General features: G+C 39.1%; 1 long non-coding RNA gene across 1 annotated transcript; it reads left to right on the top strand.

Moving 5' to 3' along the window:
• The first annotated feature begins 22,878 nt into the window (after positions 1–22,878).
• On the top strand, positions 22,879–26,042 carry LOC131019722 (uncharacterized). The gene is made up of 3 exons (XR_009100392.1): positions 22,879–23,224; positions 25,178–25,241; positions 25,750–26,042. It is a non-coding gene; the product is annotated as an uncharacterized LOC131019722 (long non-coding RNA).
• Positions 26,043–26,581: the final 539 nt, after the last annotated feature.

Here is a 26,581-nt window from a genome sequence, read left to right as displayed (position 1 = left end):
TTTCCTTCGGATCACCATGGAAGTTGCCATGCAAAGTAGAATTCTAAAGGTAATAGAATCGTGTAAAATAAGGCAACTTTCCAGCTGGATGTGCACTCCGGAAAATACTCCTACTCTTGCTGAATTCACAACTCTCGCCAGAGGAATGGATGTCACTAGGGTAACGGGTCGCGCCAGAGAAATGACGATTTCTCTGCTTGCGCCAGAGGAATGGGTTGCCAGCGGAATGGAGATTTCTCTGGCCTCGCCAGCGGAGCGGTGATTTCTCTGGCTTCTCGATTCCGCTGTAATGGACTTTTCTCCCCTCTGCTCTGACTATTGACTCCTCTGGTGATGACTTCGCTACACTGGCTTCTTGATTTCGCTGACTCCAGAGAAATGGCAATTTCTCTGACTCCAGAGAAAATGTGATTTCTCTGACTGGTGATGTCGGTTCCTCTGGCAATTGGTTTCTCTGAATCCAGAGAAATGGTGATTTCTCTGACTCCAGAGGAATGATCATTTCTCTGCTCTGGAGACTTCGGTTCCTCTGCTCTGGAGACCAGAACACCTAGAAAACGCCAAATTCATCCAAAATTCTCCAAAACTGCATTCTTCTATCTCGAAAGCCTAAATCTCCTGCAAAGCATAAAATACACCATAAACGCACTAATTTCCAGAAGATTATCTTAATACATGCACATACAAACCCTTAAAAATAGAGTAAATTAAGCATAAATCAACTACCCCAAATAGTCTTTCAGAAAAAGTAAGAATGTGGAGCATGCCAATGAGGAAAGCGAACCAAAGCGTCATTCAAATCGAAGACTGGCCACCTCCTCTGAGTGCATTCTACAATTTCTTCACATGGATCTTTTCATACCAGTGTCTCCCAGAAGTCTTACCTGTAGAAAATATGTCCTTATGGTAGTTGATGATTACTCACGATACACTAGGGTTATTTTCTTGTATAGAAAGAGTGAGACACTGAAGGAATTGCCGAAGCTGATGAAGTGACTAAGCGTTGAAAAGCAATTCGACATCATCAACATAAGATCGGACAGATGGACTGAATTCCTCAATTCAGTTATCAGAGATTTCTGTGAAGAAAAAAAAATCTGTCAGAAAACCTCTGCAGCAAGGACTTCTCAACAGAACGGAGTGGTGGAGCACCGCAACGGAACTCTCAAGGAAACAATACGGACTATGTTTGAAGAATCCAAGCTGCCACTAAAATTTTGGGCGGAAGCAATTAACACTGCATTCTATACTCAAAACTGTTCCTTCCAGACGCAAAGACATGAAAAAACTCCATATGAAATATGGAATAACATGGAGCCATCTATTTCTTACTTTCATGCATTTGGTTCGAGGAGTTACATCCACAACAATGATAAAGAGAAGCTAAATACTTTCGATAGCAAGGCTGAGCAAGGAAACTTCCTTGGATATTCTGGAATTGAGGAATCTAGCAAAGCCTATGCGTACTTAATTCTCGAAAGTTGACTGTGGAAGTAACACCACATGTTGTTTTTGATGAATCACTTGATGATCACAGACAATAGGAAATCGGAGAAGGTTCCAAGACTGATGGGACAATCATCGCTGAAAGGAAAGAAATACTGGTGTGGAGTCCAGCTGATGATGAAAATATTGAAGAGGTTCAGTATCAGAAGATCAGTCTAACCACTGGTGGCCCATCTACAGTACCGACTGAAGGCAACAGTCATGGGGGAACTCCACCAACTAAAGAACCAAAAGAAGTTGAACCTGAGATACAAACAGAGCCTAAAACGCCAACAGTTCAGCATTCCCTTGGTCCAACTAAAACTGAAGTTCTCTCAGAACTTCAGTCCACGATTGTTAGACCTCCTTTGCCACTTGTTCCCGATGATCCTATGCCTTCACAAGAAGAAACTAGAAGAAACAAAAGATGGTTCGAAGATCACTCATTAGAAGATATCATTGGTGAACCAACCGATCGTGTGAAGACTCGAAGTTCCAAATGCAACCTCGTCTTCGACATCAATCAGAATACAATCAATGAAACAGCAGAGTTCAGTTGCTTTCTCTCACAAACTGCACCAATGAGTGTTGAAGAAGCATTGAGATGTACTCAATGGACTATTGCAATGCAAGAGGAACTTAATGAATTCAACAGGAATTCATTATGAGAATTAGTTGATCGGCCAGACGATGCAAAAGTTTTTAGACTGAAATGTATATTCAAGAATAAGAAGAACGAGAAAGGAAATGTAGTCAGAAACAAAGCAAGACTCGTTGCTAAGGGATATAGCCAAGAAGAAGGAATCGACCACGATGAAACCTTTGCTCCAGTTGCAAGACTATAAGCTGTTAGATTATTTCTAGCCTATGTTGCACACATGAGATTCAAAGTACATCAAATGAACGTGAAGTGTGCATTTTCTAAATGGAGTACTGACTGATGAAGTTTATGTGGAACAACCACCAAGATTTGAAGTAGTTGGACCTGGCAAAGTATACAAACTGAAGAAAACCCTCTATGGATTGAAGCAGGCCCCAAGAGCGTGATATGACACTTTGTCAGAATATCTACTTGAACAAGGATTCAAGAAGGGATCAGTGGATAGAACTCTATTCACATTGAAGGAAGGAGAAGAGCTACCACTTATTCAAATCTATGTAGATGATATAATCTTCGGCTCAAGATCCGAAAGATTATGTAAAAAGGTTGCTGATATCATGACGAATAAATTTCAGATGTCCATGATAGGAGAGATGAAATTTTTCTTAGGACTACAAGTGAAGTCAACTGAAGAAGGGATACTGATCAATAAGTCAAAATATACGAAGGAACTGATCAATAATTTCAGAGTACAACATATGAAGACTATTAAGATTCCCATCAATACAAATTGGAAGGTGGATCCAGGAACTGAAGGGAAATTAGTATCATTTACAAAATATAGAGAAATCATTGGATCTCTATTATATTTAACTGCAAGTCGCCCAGATATAGCATTTGCAATTGGAGTTTGTGCAAGATATCAGTCAGATCCAAAGGAAGCTCACATGAATGCAGCTAAGAGGATTCTAAGATATCTAAAAGGTACACCAAACATTGGACTATGGTATCCAACCGATAAAACCTCGAGCTATCTGGATATTTAGATTCAGACTTTGCAGGATGCAAAATTGATCACAAATCAACTTCCGACACTTGTCAGTTTTTTGGAAGTAAACTGATATCGTGCTTTTCAGAGAAACAGACTTCAGTTGCCATATCGACAACTGAAGTTGAATATGTTGCTGCTGGAAGTTGTTGTTCGCAACTGTTGTGGATAATACAACAATTGAAGGATTATGGAATTGAAGAATCCAAAGTACCAATCTATTGTGATAGCTTCAGTGCTATTACAATTGTCTAAAATCCGGTACATCACACAAGATGTAAACATGTTGTAGTTCGTCATCACTTTATTCGTGATCACGTTGAAAAGAAGGCTGTTCTCATTGAAAAGATTCATACAACCATTCAACGAGCGGATATCTTGACAAAGACTCCTCCTGAAGATAGATTCAACGATCTCTATGGAAGATTGGGCCTCTTAAACCATAAGAATGAAGCTGATGAAGATTCGTGGATGATAATTGAAGATGAAGCTTCGTGGTATTTCAACTGAAGTTCAAATACTGAAGCAGTGACAACTGAAGATAAGACTTCACTGAAGGTCATTGGCACTGATCAAGGGAAAAACTGATCCTATCAGTTCAACTGAACATGTGGTATCGACTGACTACAATGATCAGTCGACCAGTAAGTGTTTCACTCCTTAAGAATTTTTCAGTATTTCACTTTTCAGTATGTCAATGCTATTTGAACTGTTGCGTGTTTAACTGATTTCAAAATTCATGTTTTGAATTTCATTAAAATTGTCTTATTTGCCTACGTTTTCAAAAAAAATAGCCTACTTTTCGATCTCAGCTGATATTGTTGGGATAAACTGAAGAAATATCTTTGCAAAAAGTTCTCTTTTATTAAAAATAGCCTTTTTCAAATTCAAAAGGGTATTTAATGCTCCCGTCTTATTTAAAGTGCGTTAAGTGCATAACTTCAGTCTAGAGAAACTTCAATTTTCTTCCCCACTAAGCTTTACTCCTCTGACGTAGGCATAACACTGCTTTTCACTACTTTTTAGGGCCACGTCAGATGGACATTAAATGCGGACACCACATTTTATCTATTCCACTTAAGGCGCTAATATCGAATCGTCCGCTGTCAAATCAAAACCTACGATCACCTCTTTATTTTCCATTTGATCAGAAGTTTTCTCACTTGCTATATAAAACCTTCATCATCCACATTTAGCCATTTTCGACCAAATCTTTATCTTTATGCTATTTGTGATTTCTGCCTCTAACGTTTCATATTCCACAGTTCTCTCTGTGAGAAAAATTCTTGACTTTTCAGATCATCTTCACTAGTCAACACCAAAAAAGAAGACTACTCCACGGTGGAAGAACTCCTAACGAGGCATGGATGGATCAACTTCATGCTCTCCTCACCTCCTTTGTTAAGTTCAGAGGGTCTCGAATAGGTGTATAGGGGGATACACCTATAGGCTATTTTTGAAAATGAAACTTGAAATCCAAACTGACAAAACCTTTTTTAGTTAAAAGAGTTTAGTAAAATTTAGGTTGATGACTGATACTGAATACTCTTCAGTAAAGAGTTATCAGTTAAGTCCGATACTTTAACTGATACACGTAAGGCTTCAGTCAAGTTTGTTGAACAGAGAGATGTTATGAATCTTACTGACTATCCGAAGATAAATCAGTTAGAGTAATAACACACGCAGCAGAAAACTTTTGTTTCGAAATAGCCTGTGAGATTAATCACGTTGTTAGAAATTAAGTTTCTCTTTGCAGTTAATCAGCTTTCAGTTTAAGAAGGTTTGAACACAAGTAAGAAGGTAAATACTGAAAGCTGTAAACAACATAGAGATTTTTATGTGGTTCAGAAAACACTTCCTACATCCACGGTCAGTTGATCAGACTGACAACTTCACTGGGTATGTGTTTACGGGTGCACAACGAACCTAGACAACTGAAGATCATATCTTCAGTACCAACACACTGGGTTGGATTTCTCACTCTTAGCTTCACTGATACAAAACTATGCCTTTCCGCAAAGACTAAGATCTCTCAGAGTCAGAACACTGGTCTGAACTCCTTACAACTCAAGCTCTCAATTTGGTCGGTTGAAAAGAGGTTCGAAAACTTGCCAACTAAATTATAAAGAACAGGTTCTCTGTAATCAGTTATACCTAGGCTTTGGTTATACAATATTTGCCTAAGTTCTAAGAGAATGTATGTAATCAGCAGTGACTGATTTTTGGCTTTGTGATTCTCTTCTTCGATTCAAACTTTGGAATGGCTTTGAATGCTGAGTAACGAATTCGACAACGTTTCAGCTTATGTAGTTGAATCGGTGAAGATTGAAGTGATCATCGAGCTCTATTTATAGGAGATGTCTTGAATAGATCCGTTGACTGAAATAGTCTTCAAGAATTCTTCTGTTAGAGAGTAATTTAAACTTGGGCCGAGGCTTCAATCTTCGAGGTTCCTTTGTTTGGTGAGATTGGTTACTTTGAGAAGCAGGAGATAGAAAATCTCTGAAAAGGTAATCACCACAAAGGGAGGGCCTCTGCAGAGAAAGGACGATCCTAAGATCTCTGCATTTAATACGGTTGTACTTCTGGAGTGCGTGGCTTCTTTTAAGCTTTGAAGCTTCAGTCGGAGGAAGAATGTTTAACTGATACTTGAGTTTAGTATTTGTTCACTGAATCCACGTAGCTCGCATTAAGTAATCAGTCGTAACTGATTCTTGGACCGGTTAGTCAAATATCACTATTTGACTTTGTCTTAATCGTCACATCAGTCGGCAGCTTTAGTCTTCAGTCTTCAGTCCTCCGGCTTCAGTCTTCAGTCTTTAGAAAAGCAACTAAACCAGAAAAAGAACTCTAACACTTGTGTTCGAACAGTTCTAGTCTATTACACTTAATCGTCACACTTGATTTTGGTATCATCAAAACTAGGATTAGGATATTTCATTAAGTTCCCAGCAATTCCCCCTTTTTGATGATGCCAAAATCACACAACAGTTCTATGACAAGGAAAAACTGAACAAGAACAACAAGTCACTAAACAGGGTGAATACTATTCTCCCTTAACAAGATAACCTATTAACTTGCATTCTCGAAGGAAAACCACAACAGTTCAAACGAACAAAACGAAGACATAACTGAAGTAAATAATCCGAGCCTGGACAAAAAGATATTGTCTTCAGGTTGAGATCAAAAGAAGTTCATTTCATTTTATTAAAACAGATGAGAAATCAATTACATTATAAAACAAAACTTATAGGACAAGATAATCCTAACAGCTAAGATTTCTGACCATACAAAGCGAAGACTGTCTTGTAGATCTCTTGATAGTCATTTGGGTTATTGTCCTTGGTAACATTCCATATCCTGCGTATAGAATTTACTTCCCTCTTGATGATGTCTCTGTTGACACCATTTCTGACTCTCGGAGGGCAGATAATCTTCTTGAGTGGATAGGGAATCATTTGAATCCTAGCTTCCCTCTGAGCAGCCCAAAGTCTTTTGATCAAGCCTCGTTCAACCCAATTGACCATGAAGTATCTTCAGGCCTGTCTTTGGAAATCAGGAGTCCGATCCAAATTCGCAAAGACTATCCACTTGGTATAGCATTCCTTTAGCTTTTTCCACCAATCATTCATATCAGCAGGTACCCAAGTATCAATTCTATCACATTTGTCCAGATGGGATATCAAGAGACCTTCTGCAACATATGGCTTTAATCTCTGTTCTTCTTGTAGATTAATAGGTGGGGGTAGACGAGGAGCATTGCTATACCAAGTTTGAAAGCCTTCTTGGCTTTAGGCTCGAGATCTCTGATTGAGCTTTCTTCTCTGGATATCTTTCTTTTGTACTCACCTGATATAGAAGGAGCAGGAGCAGATGGGATGAGAGCAGTACGTGAGATGAGAGCTTGGGAATTTGCAAAGGCATGTGCCAATTCTTCAGGGAGAGCATCAGAAGCATGATCATCCAAATTCTCTTCCCCCTTTTTGGCATCATCATAAGGGAGAGAGTTGACTTGATGTTGGAGCTTTTGGATATCGATGAGCATGGACTGAATCAGAGCAGAGTCGGAGGAATTACGAACAGTGCGGAGTTCACCTTCGAGTTGGCTAAGCCGAGCATTAACTGGAAGGAGTGCTTCTGCTACCATAAGTTTGGCATCTGTTTTAGTCAAGAATTCCTTCATGAATGCGATGCGAAGACCACTTAGTTGTTGTTGAAGCTCCAGAATCTGCTGTTTAGACTGGACTTCAGTTTCTAGTACGTATGTATGAAGTGCCTTGAGTTTGTCGTGCATAACTGGAACTGTGGCCTGAGTGGGAATCATCTCTTCAACATAGTTAAAGTGTGTGGCACGAAGATTAGTGAGTTGTTGCTTAAAAGATTTGATCAATATGTCGTGATTGATCATGTCATCAGTCGCCTATTTTTCGACTGCTATCAGATGCTTGAGGAACTTGGCACCATAGATGTCATGACGTTCGCGCTCATGCTTGAGTGTTGCAATCTCCAATTGTTTGTCAGAAACAACATCCAATAAGGCTTGGACTGGGTATTCTACGCCTTCAGTAAACTGGAAGGTAACCTTGTGTGGTTGTCTTCTTTTCCATTCAATGAGCCTCCCATCAGTTTCTTCATCAGAGTCATACCTGATAAGCTTGGGCTTGCGAGGGATCTCAATAAATTCAATAGGCAGTTCAGGAGGAACATGCGGTGCTCTGAGTTGGCTTCTTGAGGAATGGAGCATCTGCAGTGTTTTGAATAGGAGTAGGGGCCTGCACGTCATCAGTTGGAAAAAGACAAGCAAGCGAAGGTCTGAAGGGAACATCCTCAGATTGAGGAGGAGCATCAGATGTTTGGTGAGGTGGACACGAAGGCAAAGGAGGCTCCGTGATGTCCTCTACAAGGCCTTCCGTTGTATCTTCAACAACTACAGTTGGATTTTCCAACACTGAAGAGACAGTGAGGACTCCAGTCTGATCAGTATCCATGAGCTGTGTTTCTTCAAAGGAAGGACAACTGATGGGTTCAGTTGTCTGGGGTGCTTGCTGATCCGGAGCAGGAGCGACAGTTGTTTCATTTGCAGTTGGATGACTGATGGATTCAGTCATCTGCTGATCAAAAGTTGTAAAGACCGGAGTGTCCTGTGGAGCAGGCATCGAAACTGACTTTCTTGTGGGACAGAGTCAGGAACTGGGGTTTCTTGGATTGTGGCTGCAGAGACCGGACTTTGATGTTTAGGAGACACAGGAGCAAAAGTGTCATGAACATCAGCTTCAGTGGTCTCTTCAGCAGCTTTAGAAGTGGAGGTTCCAGCATTAGCATCAGAGATTAGGGGACCTCTGGTATAGCCTTGCGACTCAAGATAGTCCAGAGCAAACTTATCAAATCCGTAAATAACATCCCACACTCGGGAAAAGTTGAAGATGGTGAACAGTGTCGCTTCTTCAAGCGCAAAGGATTATTCAGTTTCAACAAGTTGAAGCTCATTGACGTCTGAGCAGGGAGCAGTCTTGAGGAACGTGTAAGTGAGAAGTCTATAAAGATTCTTATAGACTTCTAGAGAGGTATTGAGTCCTCCGAGAAGGAGATTCAAATGTTGAGAATCATCTCTCTTGGCATTGACATGCATTGCTGCAATAGCCTTTAGTTGTTCAGAAGTGCCATACCGAGTTGGCACAGGGGAGGATTGTTGGACTACTTTGCCCTTTATGTTTAGGCTGGGGTTTGGTGGAGGATTTGGAGGTTGACTGTGAGGCAGATTTTGAGACAGTATTTTTGGGTGTGGAATGAGGACGGCGGGGAACGTTTGTTGCAATGAAAGAGGGAACAGGGGATGGAATTTGAGTGGGAGTTGAAGAAGGTATGGGACTAGGTTCAGTTGGAGATTCAATAGGTTCAGTCTCCACGGATTGAGGTGATGAGATATCAATTACTTTGAAGAGGCAGATTTGATCAGTTACTTCCAAGGTCTTCGCCCAGAAGATTTGAGGAAGATGACTAATTCCATGAATGATGATCTGTGAAACTCTGTTGCCTTGACGTAGCAAATTGGCAGGTTTGGAGTTACGAGGTATGCCGCAAAGTAACTCGAGGTAGGCTTGCTCCCAGTTAAAAGGGTCGGGCTTCATCAGAGCAGCCAAAATGTTCTTTTGAGGCTGTGAAGCTTTGTCGGGAGTTCCGGTGGTGCCTATCCAACATTTTTGTATGATCTTGGCCAAAAGGTGATGACTAGGCTTGAGGAGAAATAACTTGAGTGTCCCTTCAGTGGTCTCGTCCGCCTTAGCCATTGCTTCCTTGAGAGTTTTATTCGCCTCCTCATCAGTGATGGAGGATGGATTGGGACCAATGTTCGACAGAGCGAATAGTTCTCGAACAACTTTAGTAACATTGATGGGAACTTCTTCTTGTGTTTTGAAGTCGGGAGTGGTGAACACCTGAACTTTGGTGAAAAGTTCACCGGACTCGTTGTAGCGCAGTTCTTGATAGAACTGTTTGATTTGAGATTTCAGTAGCAGGGGCGATTCTTTGATAACCATTGATGTCGTAACATGATTTTTTCAGCCTCGACATATCCTGGTTTCGATTGAAATGATGGAATATCCACTGAATGTTCATACCGAACTTCCTTGATGTTGCAATCAACAGATTTCTTCGTCTCTTCTGTTTTCACCATTTTTGTGAATCTGAAAAATGAAAGTTTCGAACGAAAATTCTCACAGTTGATCGCTGTGGAGCAAATGGTTAGTTTGCATGCAAGAGAGAGAGAGAGAGGGGACAAAGTAGTTGGTGAGAGGAGAGAGAAAGTAATGATGAAGTGTGATCGTGGAAGAAGAACAGTTATTTAGGGCATTTGAAAAGACAACGGCGGTTTGAAATCCGCACGCCAAGTTGAATTTAATGATTTTTGAAATCCGCATTAAATGCCCTTCAGAAAAACTTCTAAAAATAAGAGCTTTAAATGATAAAGAATATTTGGCATAATCTCTAGAATGGAAATGACTATGTAGAAATTAAATCACGAGCGGGACAACTTAAGGTAAATTTTAAAATGCAATTTTGAATAAGACTTGTCCAACAAGAAAGTTTCAGTTTCAGTTTCAGTTCCCAACAATCAGTTGAGAAGTAAACATATCAATTAATCGACAGAGATTATGAAAGAGAAGAATTATAACTGATTTAAACTGAAATATTCCTTTGAATACACAGCAAAGGTTAAGTTACTCACTTGTTGACTGATAGTTGTAATCAGTCAATTTCACGACTTCAACTGAATAGTTGAGTTTCGTTCCCCCTCAAAAATATAATCATACAATTCTCAAAACAAATCACAACAAAGCAAGTGACAATCATGAATGAGACAAAGAGAATTTATCTAACGACAGAGAATATCAATTCATTCAAGGATGAATTATTAACTGAAAATATTTCAATTGCCAAAACATAACAGACCGCGATAGGAAACACGCGAAAACTATAGAACTTCTTCGAAAACAATTCTAACAATTTTTTTCACTAAACTTACATTCACAATCGATAAGCAAAACTTGACTTTCTTTACCATGTACCACTTCACCTGAACTTAATCAATGCGAAGTCTTTTGCTAGCCCTGCCATCAGAATTCTTCCAGTCTATGTTTCTTCTTTCTCTTTCCCTTTCTTCTTTTCGCTTTCCTCCTTTCGTTCTTTCATTTCAGTTACAACTGCATCCATTTCTTGTTGTCCACTCTGATGTTGCAGATTCATTACTGTTGAATCGAGAAAGGCAAACTGGACCTTGATGTCATCAATCTCCATCTCTTGAGCTTCAAGCTTCCTCTTCATTAATTGAATCTCTGCATCAGTAGAGTGAGTTGTTGCAGCTGGTGTCTCTTCAGTCTTTTGTTCTGTTCGAATGCCATCAGATGCATGTGGTGACTTTGAGAAAAATTCCTCTTCGTTGATGGGAATGTTGATAGGGGTGTAAATGAGTCGAGCCGAGTCGAGTATTGCCATGCTCAGACTCGAGCTCGACTATTTTGATGAAGCTCGAGCTCGAGCTCGACTCGGCCGAGCTTGATTTTTTTAAGCTCGAGCTCGACTCGATGTCATATTTGTGAGCTCGAGCTCGACTCGGTTAAGCTCGATTGTGGAGTCTTGCTCGAGTTTTAGCTCGAGCTCGTTTAAGCTCGTTGAGCTCGAGCTCGTTCAAACTCGGTGAACTCGAGCTCGTTTAAGCTCGTTTCATACATCTTCTGTTCCTCTTGTTTCACCATCTCCACTTCCACCTGTTTCACCATCTCCACCATCCCAGCAGCAGCAATAAGCAATGAAATTCAGCAAGAAACCCATACTTGCGGAACAATGAAATTCAGCGAGAAATCCCAACAGCAGCAAGCAATGAAATTCAGCAAGAAATTCGGCAAGCAATTAAGATATCAAAGTTCCAAACTCTAATCCACAAATTGAGCTGGATATATACCTTGGGCAGTTTCATTATCTATTTAAACTCAGCTCAACCAAGCATGATTTTGGCAAAGAAAAAAGAGAAATAAATAAAATAATACAAGCATTGTTTGAACAAAAAAAATAGAAATAAAACTCAGCTCAACCAAACTTACCGGAAATTCTCAAAAATTCCTTGCTGCTCTGCTACTGTCACGCGCGCCAGAGTGTGCTCCGTGCTGCTCTGCTGCTGCTGCTGTCGCTCGCGCTGGGGTGCGCCGTGCGCGTCATTGGTGGCCGATCAGACTCAGCCGAGATAGGGATGAGAGATTAGGAAAATGAGAGCTAAAGGCGGCGACTCTGTGCTGCTCTGCTGCTCTTGCTGTCGCGCGTGCCGGTGGGTGCGTCACCGGTCGCCGGCCGAGAGAGAGATGAGAGATTGGGGATTGGGGTTGGGGCGGCTCACGAGTGGTAGGATTTAGGGTTTCAAATTAAAGTGTGTAATTCAAATTCAGATTTTGTTGGAATGGGCTTAGGGTTTGGGCCATTTTGTGGATTTTAAATATATTTAATGTTGGACCAATATATAATACATTATATAATAATTATTTGAGCTCGATTAGGCTCGCGAGCCTAACGAGTCGAGTATCACGAAACTCGAACTCGGGCTCGGTACCAACTCGAGTAGCTCGAGCTCGAGCTCGAGCTCGACTCGACTAACATCGAGTCGATTTCGAGTAATCTTTGAGCCGATCCCGAGTAGCTCGCGAGCTAGCTCGACTCACTTACACCCCTAAATGTTGAGCAGTCATCTGGCGAGAAGATATTGCCTGAAGTTTGGCACCCAATTGTGGATGGCATCCCACAGATTTGAGACGTTGAATTTCTCAAAGATGTCAGCCTCTAAGGATTCAAACTTAGAGACCATTATCATTTCTTCAATCCCTTGAAATTAGGATTTGGGAGCTGTCCTGACGAAGGTGTAGAAATGGTATCTGACCAGATCCTGATAAGCATCAGGATGTTTCTCGGCTAGGACTAAAGGAAGAGAGACGTTGACACTGTGTATGTGCAAGCTTCAGAAAGTAGTTCCTAAGCTCTGTAGTCGGTGTAGCAGTTGAGGAGGAAGGAGCATCAGGATTCGTGAAAGTGACATTTTCTTGGAAGGTTTCAACGCAAAACTGAAAATATCCTGACAGGGGAGGGAGTGCTCCTTGGAAAGGTTATTCTTCTGCCCGATTGACTTGTGGTTCAGGAGGAGCTTGTTCTTCTTGAGTTGATGAATGCGGTTTTGGCGACTTCAAAGGTGGTTGAAAGGATTCGTCGAATGGAATGAATGAATCGACATGAGTTTTCTCAGGAGATGCTCTCGGTGGAACACCAGTCGTAGTGCTCGGAGTAATAAGGTCAATTTCTATTAGACCTTTAAGACCAACAGGAATTTTTTTGATGAGCTTCTTGTTTGACTAAAAACACCAGTTGACGAAACAAGACTTTCGCTGATCACAGTGGGAGGAGCTTTGGTAGAGCTCTTCTGATCTTCGAACAAGTAGATGGATGAGGGAACTTCGGTGGTATTCTTCCAGTAGCATTGAATCCACTTGGTGCTGTGTGGGATTATTGACGAGACTCTTGTTCCTTGTCGTAAGTATTTGGAAGAGTGAGTTTCACATTTTTCTTCTACTAGGACTCGAAGATATGCTTTTTTATTGAATTATGGGGACCATCTTGTAAGAGCGCAATCAGCACAAGTTTGTGAGGTCTTGACAAGTGATCTTGCGATCCGAGAATACCAAACCAACATCTCTTGATCATCTTTGCGATCGGTCAGAGGTGAGGGTGGAGTCTTGACATGCTCAAGACATTCTTGATATTTGAATTGAAGGTGGCTTCGTCTTTCAAGGCTTTGTTCATGAGTCTGTTGGCCTCCTCGTTTGAGAAGGTTGGAGCAGGACCTTCAGCTACGAGATGGAATAATTCTCTTGCTGTTTTTGAGATGTTGACGACAAATTTCATCGAGTTAGTGAAATCTTCAGTGGTGAAGACGTCGATTTCTGCTATGTAGTCACCAATTGATTCATCTATCTTTATGGTGTTGTAGAATTTCTTGATGGTCTGTTCGTCGAGTAAGAAGTCTAGCACTTTGTGCAAAAAGTTGATCCAGCCATGTCGACTCAAGATTTCATTAATCTTGTCGTGCTCTTTTAGATTCAGAAATGCTTCATGAGTGATTGAAGCTTCAAAACACACAGCTTGTTGTTTGACGGATGTGGAAGATTTTTCCATTGTGAGTAGATTAGAGGGTTTCTGCAAACACAAGAATGTATCTCACGGGCAAAACTATGGATTCAAAGATTAGCCAAGCTGAGAGATATTTGTAGAGAAAAGATAGTGTCAAGATTTGAGGTGAAAGATTCTGAGAGATTGAGTGAATCCTTGTAGGAGATGAAAAGTCGTTGAAAAAGTTATGGAAAGATGTGTCCAAGGCGGTTTCAATGAACTTTTGAAATCCGGACAAATAGGAGATCAACACGTATCGTGGATTCCGCTTGTTAGTAAAGAGGGCGGGATCGTGCGAACGTGGAGTTAAATGCTTGAAAATAAAATCTAAAGGATTTAAATTAAATCAAATAAGTTCAGTAAGCATAAAGCGTGTAACTTAAAATAATCTACATAAACACGATACAACATTTCAGTCAATCATTTCTTAGACTTGAGAAGGATGCTTACAAGTTAACTGATTACAAGTCAGTTGATTTCTTGATGATGGTTGATCTAAGGTTTAGTCCTTCTTTAGTTGTTGACTGGTGGCGTCAGTCGTGAATCTTCAGTTGATGAAGTTTCCCCCTTGACTAATGCCTTTCTCACGAACTCCAGTTGAGTCTTCTGTTCTTCAACTGATGTTCTGACGCATAGAATCTTCTGATTCTTCTTCTTCAATCTTTTCTTCATTCTCCTTCTTCCTTTCTTCATCATCTTCGTCTGATGTGGAATCTTGGAGAAACTTGAGTGAAAGTTCCATCAGTCTGGTTGATAAGTCTACTAGAGGATAAAAGACTGATCTTCTTTCTTGTAATGAAGAGTCATCAGTTAGAGTTTCTTGATGCTCAGTCGTCATTGAGGAACTTGTAGTCAGAGTTCTCTTTGCCTTGTCGTCTTCCATTTGTTTAATTTCAAGATAATCTTCTCTTGAAATGGATGGAAAGAGTTTTACTTTGACTTCCTTCATGCCGAATTCAACCCATTCCTTTTTCTTGACTCTCGTATTTAACATTTTGATCAATGCCATGTCAAGTTCTCTTCTCGTCCAAATGAGATTTACATCTATGTCTCTGAGAAGCTGGATGAGTTGATATTTCTCATTCTGACTAGTCTGCATCAAGCTTTCCAATCTAGCATACTCAATAGCCAGTTCTACTTCATCTTTTTCTGTAGCTGTGATCATGGAGATTTCCTTCATCTTTGAGGCTGTCTTGGCGATGGATATTTTCAATCTTCGTTTCCGCACAAGTTCATTCTCAAGAATAATCCTTTAATCACTGTAGAGAGCTAAAGTTTGTTCAACTTCTTTGATTTCAAGAAGATCTTGTTCTGAAGTAGTGGAGTCTGATGATGAGCTTGAATCTTCAAGTTCTTCTTCAGCAATTGCCTTTCATTTATCAAGCTGCTTGTCTTCATTTCCTTCGGAGTGAGGAGGAGAGGATAAACTACAAGGATCAGAAGACATAGCAAAGAAGAGAGGAAACAGGGAATGAACACTTAGCACAGAGAAGAAAACAGAGGTTTTTGAAAAACCTTTGAAAACTTTTGACAACCCTTTCAAGTAGGATCTAGTTCAATTAGAACATTGTCAAAGTAAAATTGTTCTTTCGAACAACCCGCTCCGATACCAATTGTTAGGTCCGGAGGGTCTCGAATAGGTGTATGGGGGGATACAACTATAGGCTATTTTTGAAAATAAAACTTGAAACCCAAACTGACATAACCTTTTTTAGTTAAAAGAGTTTAGTAAAATTTAGGTTGATAACTGATATTGAATACTCTTCAGCAAAGAGTTATCAGTTAAGTCTGAGACTTTAACTGATACACGTAAGGCTTCAGTCAAGTTTGTTGAACAGAGAGATGTTATGAATCTTACTGACTATCCGGAGATAAATCAATTAGACTAATAACACACGCAGCAGAAAACTTTTGTTTCGAAATAGCCTGTGAGATTAATCACGTTGTCAGAAATTAAGTTTCTCTTTGCAGTTAATCAGCTTTCAGTTTAAGAAGGTTTGAACACAAGTAAGAAGGTAAATACTGAAAGCTGTAAACAACACATAGATTTTTACGTGGTTCGGAAAACACTTCCTACATCCATGGTCAGTTGATCAGGCTGACAACTTCACTGGGCATGTGCTTACGGGTGCACAGCAAACCTAGACAACTGAAGATCCTATCTTCAGTACCAACACACTGGGTTGGATTTCTCACTCTTAGCTTCACTGAGACAAAACTATGCCTTTCCGCAAAGACAAAGATCTCTCGGAGTCAGAACACTGGTCTAAACTCCTTACAACTCAAACTCTCAATTCGGTCGGTTGAAAAGAGGTTCGAAAACTTGCCAACTAGATTACAAAGAACAGGTTCTCTATAATCAGTTATACCTAGGCTTTGGGTATACAATATTTGCCTAAGTTCTAAGAGAATGTTTGTAATCAGCAGTGACTGATTTTGACTTGGTGATTCTCTTCTTCGATTCAAACTTTGGAATGGCTTTGAATGCTGAGTAACGAATTCGGCAGTGTTTCAGCTTATGTAGTTGAATCGGTGAAGATTGAAGGGATCCTCGAGCTCTATTTATAGGAGACGTCTTGAATAGATCCGTTGGCTGAAATGGTCTTCAAGAATTCTTCCGTTAGAGAGTAATTTAAACTTGGGCTGAGGCTTCAATCTTCGAGGTTCCTTTGTTTGGTGAGAACGTGTAACACCCCGCATTTTTCCTCATTATAAATATTTTTGAGTTTTAAGGAGCACTGGTAGCACTAAGATATAAAAATAAGTTGTTGATGAGATGAGATTTCTAATAGGTTGAGCTATTATATTTTCGATGATGGGATTAGAGAATGAAATACTTTGAGGAAATAAGGATGTATAGAGATGATGGTTGAGGAAATAAAGAGGTATTGAGATGTTGGTTGAACGTTGATGTAGTTAAAAATGTCTTTTCTTTTGATAGTGTGTAGTCAAGCTCTGACCTTGGAGTTCTGCTCTGGTCTGGGAGTTTTGCTCTGGCTTGCGAGCTCTGTTCGGGATGCGGGCTCTGCTATGCCAGAGGCGAAGTCATTCCTCTGCTATGCCAGAGGTGAGGTCATTCCTCTGCTATGCCAGAGGCGAGGTCATTCCTCTGCCCTGCCAGAGGGGAGCTCATTCCTCTGCCCTGCCAGAGGGGAGCTCATTTCTCTGCCCTGCCAGAGGGGAGCTCATTCCTCTGCCCTGCCAGAGGGGAGCTCATTTCTCTGCCTTACAGATGGGAGCTTATTCCTCTGCCCTGCCAGAGAAGAACCGATTCCGCTGCACTGGCGAGCGATTCCGCTGCACTGGCGTTGTTTCCGCTGCACTGACGCCGATTCCTCTGCTCGACAGAGAAATCACAATTCCTCTGACATGCCAGAGAAATCACGATTCCTCTAACGTGATAGAGAGTTCACCTTTCCGCTGTAATGGCGAGCTTTTTCTCTGCACTGGCGATCATTTCTCGGCTCTGCCAGAGAATTCGTTTCTCGGCTTTGCCAGAGAATTCGTTTCTTGGCTCTCCCAGAGAACTCTTTTCTCGGCCTTGCCAGAGAATTCGTTTCTCGGCTCTGCCAGAGAATTCGTTTCTCGGCTTTGCCAGAGAATTCGTTTCTCCGCTCTCCCAAAGAACTCATTTCTCCGCTATGCCAGAGAATTCGTTCATCTGCTCGGGTGCGGAACTGACGTAAGAGAGAGAGAGAAGTCAAAGCAAGTGGATAAACATAGTTAACGGATAAGATATTTTATGCAAGTGGATAATTAAGCATGTGTTATTATCCGATACTTGAAGGCTAAGTATATGGGGTTATATAAATAACACATTTCTCTTTCATCCCTCATAACAGACGTCCATTTCCTCTCTCTTCTCTCTCTCCTCTCTCGACGGTCATCACCCAACGCCATTGATGAGCTACTTAAAAGCTTCGTAAGCTACTTGTATCCCATAACCACCGTTTTAATCGAGCTGAAAACACTCGTAGATCCTTAGAACAACAGCTGGACGAAGGTTTGAGCTAGGAAACAAGGAAGGGGAGTTATACTTTTCGTTATACAGATCATAAGAGTAAGCTTCTAAACACATGAATCCACTTATATCTAAGTTTTATGAGCATGTAAATGGAGGATCAAGCATGAAAACAACTTTTAATTCAAGCTGGTAATTTTCGAAGATTGCTAGGGTTGGAAGTCTTCTAAAATTTTGTCGTCTTCTAACTTTAAGATGGAGAGTATATGCATGCTATTAAGATGTTGTTTATTGGTCTTTGAATGAAAAGCATGATTTGATTTTGAGATATGGTATTAAAGGTGTTAGGTTGTGAGATGTTGGAAAGTTGAAGTTCATGAAGAAAGTGAGGAGTTGAGTATGAAAATGAGTCTATGAGATTGTAGTTATGATAATTGGTGGATTAAAATGATGATTAAAAATGATTGATAACGATTATGATGAATTGGTTCGACAAGAACATAGAGTATGCTTGGTTATATGTTTAGGATGGACTAGTTGATGAGTTAATTGGCTAGCTTGTAAGCTACTGATTTGATTGTTTTAGGTGGGGTTTTTGATACCCAAAAACCTTGAAAATTTTATGGTAAGTATATATAAGTGTTAGGAACGTTCATGTAAAATTTGAGGTCATTTGAACATCGTTTGATAACCTTTTAAATTATGAGTCTCCAACTGCAACTTTCTACCAAAAGTGTGGATGAAACAGATACTAGAGTCACTTTTCCAGTAGCTTCTCATGAGTTTATGGTTTCCAAGTTTTTATATGAACAAGATGAACACGTTAGCTAGCAACCCATAAAATTTTAAGTCCTTTTGACAAGATCTACTATTTTTCTAAAATCAAAACTTCCAGTTGCACAAAACTGTCGAATATGGTAGACTGTAGGAAAATGGTCATATCTCTTAAATCACATAGAATTTGGCAACCTACTTTTTTTTAAAATAAAACTAGACTTTAAGAGATTTCAAATAATATGAGTCCCAAACCCAGAAGAGTTCCGAGATGAAACAGTTTATTCCTTGAAGTTGGGACAGAGTATATGAAGTTAAGTATGGTCTTTCACAAGTACACCTACCTTTGATTTAGTAAATTGCATGTGTTAATGGCGATAACTATACACCTTAGTAATTCATAAAAATGCTAATGGTATATATATATATATATATATATATATATATATATATATATATATGTTTATATATAGATGTAATACTTTTCCGAGATAAATTTACTTAACCAAATTTGGTTCTCTTGAGATTTTTTTAACCACATGATGAAATCATTAAGCATTATGTGAGTTACCAGATATATGTTAAAGATTGTGTTATAACCTCATAACTTTAGTATGTGATTGTTAGATGGATTTGAGTATTTAGGAGTCGTTCCTTAATAAGCAGATTAGACTTAAAATTTGGTGATGCGTTGGAAATAGAAACGATGAATATTTAGAAATTATTATAAGAGTGTTTTGTTACGAAAAGTGATTAGTTACAAGGAAGCAAAGGAAGACTAGAACTTAGATAAGAAATAGTAAACCTAGTGAGGTTTTGTCTGATTGACGTTTATTTTATTACATGATCGTCTATGTCAACGATGATATCTGAAGACACGAGTCAAGGGCATAAGTAGGATTTCTCCAAAGTACGAGGACCAAAGCTAAGATTTCCAGGTTGGCATTACTTTCTAATACTCCTATTACTAGCTTTCTAAATGATGATTATGATGATGTCTATAAGTTTTAAGATGTTTTGAGATAAATTGATGTTTGAACTAATTAACTTGCCGAGTTTTGATGACGACGAGCCTGTACGTTACCTTCTACTGATGAGATGAGACGATTTCGGGTCCTGCCAAAGGCAGGATTGTGTACACAGAGGTAACCGTGAGCTGTATACCGGGTTGGCCGGTCAGAAATGACTGTGAGCCGACTGTCAGGTCGGCCGGTTACGGTGCTTGAGAAGGAGGTCTACTTCTCAGTACCATGATGATGATGATGAGTTGTAGAAATGGTACTACATGCTAAGTATTTATGACTGCAGTCTATGTTTTATTACTTTATGATGCTTATAATTTATAGATTGCTTACACATGTTCTTTTAAAGAAAAACCCTTGTGTGATGTATAAATGGCAAGTTAAATGTATAGCTCTAAGAGCGAGATTGTTTATTTTCGACTTATGTCCACTGAGTATTTTTACTCAGCCCTGCATGTATATCTAAATGTGTAGGATGAGCAAGGAGAGAGATTGGGGGATCGCTGGAGGGTTGTTGTTCATAGACGACCTTTTGAGTACCGTATTTTACTACTATACGGTTGTGCGTATAGTTGAAGACTATGTTCTTGAAACTTAATTAGGATTGTCACTCTCAACTATATGTCCTCATACATATAGTCTGATCACGTTTTGCTGTGCTACTCTGAACAATTTGAATCCTTATAAATATTTAGCTATACTCCCTTTGTTTTCATTGACTAGAACCTTGATACATTTGAATGTATAAAGCCGATAATGTTTCTATTAAGTTTGATGATATTTTATTTGTTTTAACTTGAATTATTAGTAGCTTCCGCTTGACGAGTCTTTCAAATACCCTTGTTCTATTCTATCATTTTATTAGTCGTATCGATACCCAATCTACGCTATCACTGGCTAGATGTCGGGCTGCGACAGAACGGCTACGTTGAGGAGCAGGAGATAGGACATCTCTAAAATGGTAATCATAAAAAATGGAGGGCCTCTGCAGAGAAAGGACGATCCTGAGATCTTTGCATTTAATGCGGCTGTACTTCTAGAGTGCGTGGCTTCCTTTAAGCTTTGGAGCTTCAGTCTGAGGAAGAATGTTTAACTGATACTTGACTTTAGTATCAGTCCGCTGAATCCATGTGGCTCGTATTAATTAAGTAATCAGTCGTAACTGATTCTTGGACTGGCTAGTAAAATATCAGTATTTGACTTTGCCTTAATCGTCACATCAGTTGGCAACTTCAGTCTTCAGCCTTCAGTTCTCCGGCTTCAGTCTTCAGTCTTCAGAACAACAACTAAACCAGAAAAAAACTCTAACACTTGAGTTTGAATAGTTCTAGTCTATTACAAGTGAGACTTATTGATTTTGGTATCATCAAAACTAGGATTAGGATATTTCATTAAGTCCCCAACATCATTTCTTCCTTGGTGCGTTCACCATCAAGGAGTTCTACGACTCACTACCTCGCCAGAGTCACCACGTTCACCACCACCGACTTCACCACTGCTGAGACAGTCACCATCAATGTCTTAGCGGTTGTACGAGAACTTTTTGGCCTCCCTGCCGAAGGTTCTCTCCCCAACCTTGCTAATGACATCGCCAACGATATCTTCCTGAATGCCATCAAGGAAAAGTCTGAGGTCAAGGGCCAAATGATTTTCAAGGTGGAAGGAACTCTCAAGTTGAGCACGTTCCACCCCGCCTACAAAGACCTGGCCAAAATCATCAAGGGATGCTGGATCGGGACAACAAGCTCGCCAGATCAACTATCGTCAGCTCAGAAGGTTGTTCTGGCTGCCCTCATGCAATATAGCAATTTTAACTGGGAAAATGCTTATCTCCAAGTACTTGCTAAGGAGAACAGTCAACCACGGTGGTGGATTTTGTACATGATTTATGCCTAATTGTTCGTATTTTGGGGGTTTGATTGTGCTATATTTGAGCTAAATATTCTGGAAGTTGGTGCGTTTATGAGTTTGTTAATGCTTTGTAGGAGCTTTTGATAAAAGAGTAGGAAGAATGCTAAGTTGGAGTTTTTGGATCAAAAATTGATATTTTGGGCTTAAAGTGGTGCCAGCGCTGACTCTGCATACTCTGCTGTTTCGCCAGAGCCAGAGCTGACAATCCCGTGCCAGAGCCAGAGCTAACAATTCCAGAGTCGGCATAGCTGAATTCTAGACTCGACAGAGCTAAAGTTCCAGATCTGAACATTCCAGAGCTCGCTAATTCTCCAGAGCTGACCAAGCTCGACAGAGCTGAACTTACATTTCCAGAGCCGACTAATCCAGAGCTGACCAAACGCTACAGAGCTTACTATTTGTCCAGAGCTGACTTCCAGCTCTGCCATGACTCGCCAGAGCTGCTAGAATTCGCCAGAACTGCCATGACTTGCCGAGCAAGTTATACTTCAGTGCAATCCCCTGTGCAAGCACGTTGCTTTGATGCTTATTGTAACACCCCGTACTTTTCCTCATGTTGGGAGATAGTGTCTTAACACTATTGAGAGTACTGAGATGTCGAAATACGAGACTATTTTTTTTATGAGTAGATAAGACAGATTGTCTTTAAATAGAGATATGAGTGGACAAACCAATGATAGAGTTAGAGTGATGAGATTTGAGAAATGAGTTGAGATAGAGATGCTGATTGAATTGAGCTGAGATTTTATTTTATTTCCAACTACCGGGAATAGAATTACCGGATACCGAATTATCAGAGTTTGACTGTCCTATTAAGAAAATAGGAATAATGAGTTGGAAATAGAGTCGAGGAAGAAAGAGTGAGAAACCTTGATAAATAGAGTCGGTCAGAGAGACGTCTAGTTTGTTTGTGTCTGCCGACCGCTTTGATGTGATGTTATGTGAATTTACGTGACTGAGTGATTATGTGATTTTGTGACGTGTGTCATTATGACCAAGTTATTATGATTTTTATTCGAGACTTTAGCATTTGGAATTTTGATTAAGTTTCCAAAGCAAGTGTGGTTTATTTTTACCGAGAAATCGAATGATGACGGTTTATGGAAATTTTTCCTAGCATAATATTTTTTTTAAATTATTTTTCCTACGAAGAGGAATATTATAATTGAGTGATTGCACTAATATTAGTGCTATAATTATTTTATTTGGTCACATGAATAATTATGCTATGGTATTTTATTAATGAGTAATTTTTCCATAATTATTGTGATTATTAATTGATCACCCTTCTCACATTTTTCTTTAATTTCCCTACCATGTGACTAATTACCACAAATTGCCAAGTGTATTAAGTGAGAGTGTAGAGATTGAGAGTGTAGAGATTAGAGAGAGAGACCAATGCAATTAATGCCAAATATTCTTAAAGATTTTCAAATCTTTCCAAATATTCTCAAGATTAGCAAATCCTTCCAAATCTTGCAAAATCTCTCTCTCACCTCACTCCCTCATTTTCGATCACCACCTTCTCTCCCTCATCTCTCACTTCACCTCCATTGACAACCATTAACGAGACCTTCGGAGCTTCACAAAATCACACCAAAATCACAAATCACCCTCTAAATCTTACACTAAACACTTCCACCTCCTTGAATTCAAGAAGATCTTTGGAGTTTGATCTTCAAAGTTAGAGAGAGAAAGTTTGGTTTTGGGTGTAAGTTTGGGTAAGTGAGCTTTAAATTTATAGATATAATTTGTATGATGATATATATGAGTATATTTGAAGGAGTGAAGCAAGAAATCACCCCCTCTCTTATTCTTCATAATTTTCGAAAATATGGGTCTCATACCCTTCAAAAAAATTTTCTTTTTCTTTTCTTGATTTGGGGTGAAAAATGAGTTTTATATGATGATTGGTGAAGATTGATGTGTGTTGTGAAGTATGTGGTTAGAAATGAGAAAGTTTGATGTAGTTTAGTTTACCCAAAATTGGGAACTTTTGAGTTGATGATTTAAATGATGAATTGATGATGTAGATGAGTCCATGAGATGTATATGATGATGATTGATGGAATAAATTGAGTATATGATGTCAATTGATGATTTTGATATGAGTTAGTTTACTAAAATTAGGGCTATGTGTATCTATGCTCTAATTTGTAAATTGATGGAGTATATGTGAGTTTAAATGACTAAAATTGATAGATATATGATGAGATTAAAGATCCATGTGTGTTTATAAAATTTCAAAGAGTTTAGTTTAATAAAAATTAGGACTTTCTTGCTTATGTGTCTATTAAGTGATTTGACTTAAGATATATGAAATTGAGCATGATATTAGTGTTTTAATATGTTTGATTAAGTCTATTGTAAGCTAAGTAAAATTTGGACTTAGTTTAGTTTGAATGAGTTTTTGAGTTTTCATATTTGGAGAGGTCAATGAATGATAAAATGAGGTCTAATTGATTTATGACCATTATGTGAACGTTTGTCATGCTTTTGTTAAGAGTTTGCGTTGATACATGAGTTATCATTAGAGTTTAGTTTACTTGATAAAAAGGGGATTTATATGTGTAAAATGAGTTATATGATGTATGAGGTCATTAATGAATGATTGAGTGATTTTGAGCATGAGAATGAAGAGAGAATTGAATTGATTGTTCGTTGAAACGTTTTACTTGAGATTTGAATTTATGATGTAAAAGAGGAGAGTCTAGATTGAGTATGATGAGTATTTTAATGTGCTTGAATGTTTTTGAGTGTTATATGTGTTTAAAATAAGCTTTGATGAGTTTTCTTGGATGGAATGTTGAGTTGAGCATTTAAGAGTTTGAGATGAGATTTTGGTGATTTTCGTAGGCCTACTGACCTACTGTGATCGACGGTTTGTAGATGTCAAAAAGCTTTGTACCAAGCCCCTAGATGAGTCTTGAGCACCCCTGTAAAATTTCAAGTCATTTGGACTTCGTTTACTATTTTTATAAAATGCAAAATTTAAACTGCACATTTCTACCGAGAGTTACAGAGAACAGGGGAAAGAGTCATTATTTTCAGTGACTTCCTGTGTAATCTAGCCTTCCAAATTTTTATGGTATTAACCTTATTGTGTTATCTAGATATCCACAAAATTTTAGCCCAGTTTGACAACATTTACTATTTTTCAAAAATCAAAGTTTTTGATTGCTCAAAACTGTCGAATATGGTAGACTGTAGTAAAACAGTCATATCTCCCAAACCACTTGGAGTTTTTGACTCTACTGTTTTTTTATATGAAACTAGACTCAAAGACCTTTCTTTTGGTATGAGTCTCGAGTCCAGGAGATGTCGGAGTCAGAACTGGTTAAATTTTTGAAGTTGAGTCAGTGTGTAAACAGAGCATGTTTTGATGATGTTTGATTGTATTTTCTTATGTGCCTTACGTGTTTGTGTTGCCTATGTGTTTGAGTGAAAATTTGACGAGTCTTATATGAGAGATAAATCGAGACTTAGAACCATGTTTTTCTTGAAACCTATCCTTGAGCTTAAGGATTTGAGATGAGTGGAGAGTCTATATAGAGTTGAATAAGGAAATAGAATATGAGATAGAGCAAGAGTTAAGGCATGAGATTTGTTAATGAGTTTCTAATCGAGATTCATTTTATGACATGAACCTTCGATGATGACGATGATCCCTGAAGACACGAGCAGAGCAAGGAAGTAAGTAACTCCGCTTTGACGGGAGATTTTGAGTAAGATCTTCAGGTGGGCAATATTTTGAGTATACGTATATCGTACGAGCTTTCTAAAATGATTTAATGATGTTATGAGATTAACAAATGTTTTGAGATAAATGATATTTGAGAATTGTTTAACTTGCCAATTTTTGATGTTGAGCTTGTGTGTTACCCTCTACTGTTGAGACGAATTCGGTCCTGCCACAAGCGGGATTTTGTGCACAGAGGTGACTGTGAGCCGTCTTCGGGTCGGCCGGTCACGGTACTTGAGAGGGAGGCCTACTTCTCAGTACCTTTGATGATGAGTAGTGGATGCGGTACATACATGATGAATGTTTAAACTGCGCAGTTACTTATTTATGATGTTGATTATGAAAACTGCATGCACAGATGCGTTTAATGCTATCTTATTTCTGTGTATTGCTGAGAGGTGGCAAGCTTCAAACTTATAGCTCTAAGAGCACATTTCTTGTTTTTCGGCGTTTGCCCACTGAGTATTACGTACTCACGCCCTGCATGTATTTCTAAATGTGCAGGCTAAGCGGGGAGCGAGATTGGTCTGGTGCTGGTGGGGAACCGTTTCAATCGATGTGATCATATTTAATATTGCCGTTATGTTTGATAGAGTCTTGATGATTAAAAATACTTCGTTTCCTTTCGAATCAAGTAATATACTCACGGTTATGTGTCTTCATACATATAATCGGTTCGCCTTTTGCTGCGATACTCTGCATATTATGTTTCCTTATGAAAAATAAGCTATACCTGTTTTGTTTTTGTTCGTGAAATTCCTGATAATTAAAAAGTTATAACGACGTTGACGATTTTACCCTTGGGTTCATTTATGATGATTTTCCTTAGCATTCTTTAATGCGAGCTTCCGCTTGATGTTCGACCTATTCTTCTTATCTTTTATTCTTTTAAAAATAGTCGTATCGATACACGTACCCCACTATCACTAGTGTCGGGAATCGGGCTGCGACACTTATCTTTTAAGCCCAATTTTGATGGGCCGTTTTGAGGGTTTTTAGGGTTGATCGGTAGTCTATATATAGGGCTTAATGTTCTTCATGAAAAAATAATTTTTTTTAGCCTTCGTTCCAAGACTAGCTTCGACCTTAGGCAATCAAAAAAATCTTTAGTTTCATTCTAGTTTTTCATAGTTCTTTAGTTTCGAGTTTTAGTTAGTTCTTAGTTAGCTTTCAATTCCGTTTTAGTTAGTTATTCGTTTGAGTTGTAATCAAGTGACAGATTTGCTTCTTGACGATTTCGGTATTTATTTTATTTACGTTAATTCCTAGCTTTTACTATGTTTTGCTTTCGATTATGCAATTTCGTTTACGTTAGTTTAGATTAGATGCTTTTAAT

This window comes from Salvia miltiorrhiza, chromosome 4 (genome assembly GCF_028751815.1).
Source record: "Salvia miltiorrhiza cultivar Shanhuang (shh) chromosome 4, IMPLAD_Smil_shh, whole genome shotgun sequence".
Taxonomy (NCBI): domain Eukaryota; kingdom Viridiplantae; phylum Streptophyta; class Magnoliopsida; order Lamiales; family Lamiaceae; genus Salvia; species Salvia miltiorrhiza.
This window is presented reverse-complemented; position numbering and strand designations above follow the sequence as displayed.